Source organism: Bison bison, unplaced genomic scaffold, assembly GCF_000754665.1.
Source record: "Bison bison bison isolate TAMUID 2011002044 unplaced genomic scaffold, Bison_UMD1.0 scf7180017851599, whole genome shotgun sequence".
In the NCBI taxonomy this organism is placed as follows: Eukaryota; Metazoa; Chordata; class Mammalia; order Artiodactyla; family Bovidae; genus Bison; species Bison bison.
Window position 1 is genome coordinate 2,665 of NW_011482172.1, and position 1,804 is coordinate 4,468.

Here is a 1,804-nt window from a genome sequence, read left to right on the forward strand (position 1 = left end):
GACAAGAGGAGGCACATATGAGGCTCTAAACTTACGTCTGCAATAAACACCCTTAGGGCAAGGACCACAGTGAGTCACAGTGACCACAATGAGTCACAGGGAAGTAAAGCTAGGGTAGTTGTAGTAACACTCAACAGATGGTTGAACATTTAAATCTTGGTGAACATATTTAAGAGCACAGTGAGAAATGCACTCTAACTGAGGACTTCCTGAACTGGGGACTTGCTGAAGTGGGGATTTCCAGCTGCCCTTTAGAGCCTTTTTTTTGCATGCTAAAAAGAGCTACAAAAGTAGCCTAGTTTGTCTGATAAAAAGTGCAGGATTTGAGAGCAAATAAATAGAGGACTTGGACTAAGGGGAACAGACACACTCAGAGAAGCTCAGTGTTTTGGCATGGAGACATTGATTTCTTTCACCAAGACCGAGCTAATGGAAACTCTTCAAAATACACTTGCTGATGTTCTCACAGAGAAAATAAGTAAATTTGTAGAAGATAAATTACAATTATATAGAATGGAGCAGGCCCGGACGCCCTTCAAACGGCTGCTTAAACACCTAGTCAAATGTTTGGTGGGATGGGCCCTACAAAAGATAGGTTCCGTGGCATGGAACCAGCTGGGCCTGAGTTCTTTACAGAAGAAGACCTTGTATATATTTAAGGCAATGTTTGGTCACAAACGACCTGAAGTCTTTACGGTTTAATCTCTATTTATCTACCACTTCAGTATCTATGCTATTTTTGCGAAATCTTACACGTTTTTATGTTAAAAGATTTATTTTTGTGGGATCTTTGTGATCAAGATTTATGATTTACACATTCCAAATGTGCCTGCCTAACCAACAAGACTGATTTGAACCTGGAGAGACATCACTGATATGATGGTAACAGTGTTCAGGAGACAAAGATTACCAGCTTGCCTTCCTGTATTGGTTCCTCCACTGTAAGAACCAGGACAAATATAGAAACCGAAAGTTTGCTGTTACCGGCACCGCACGAATGTTACCTTCCTGCCTGTGTGCCTGTTCAGTGGTTCTTTGCGACCCTTTGGACTGTGGCCCCCCAGGCTCCAATGCCCATGGGGTTTCCAGGCAAAAATACTGTAGTGGCGTGCCATTTCCTACTCCAGGGGATCTTACGCATCCAGAGACCAGACTCAAGTGCCCATCATGTGCTGCACTGCAGGCATATTCTTTACCGCTCAGCCACCCTGACAACGTGTACACTTCTCCCTAAAGAAATAAAGAGCATCTGAACTCTCCTGTGGCCTCCTGCCTGTTTCTGTGCCGACTTCCTTCTCCTGGAGGGCTGAGACGCCAGGCAGGGGCAGACCAGGGAAGGGCCAGATTGTAACCAAGCAGGACCCACTGAGGCTTTCCCAGAAGAAACCCCAGTCAAGTCCTCCACCAGCCTTTTGTCTGTAGGAAATCTTTCACCAAATAATCCATTTAGGGGCTTCCATGGTGGTCTGGTGGCTACGACTCCACCAGTCAAATTCATGGGCTGAAGGTAGGATCCAGGTCGGGGAACAAAGATCCCTCATGCGTTCTGGCGAGGATGGGGGAAAACAAAGAATAAATTTCATCAGAGCAGTGAGAAAATCCTGAAGGGGAAAATGTCAAACAAGACAAAATAATAATACTGGAGCCATCACACAAAGTCAAGGACTTTTCTTCCTCAAGGTCTCTTGGTAATGTTCTGTGCCTTATGTGTGAGCTATTTTGCAGTTACCGAAACCCCCACCAGGCTGAACAAGTGAACTGCTGTCCACAGCAGGTAGACCCCAGACTGGCTGGAACAAGAAGG

At 45.3% G+C, this 1,804-nt stretch overlaps 1 long non-coding RNA gene across 1 annotated transcript in view; it reads left to right on the top strand.

Annotated features, from left to right (window-relative positions):
* Positions 1-1,804, top strand: part of LOC104996689 — a 12,579-nt gene that overhangs the window by 575 nt on the left and 10,200 nt on the right. The gene's annotated exons all lie outside the window — the stretch shown is intronic.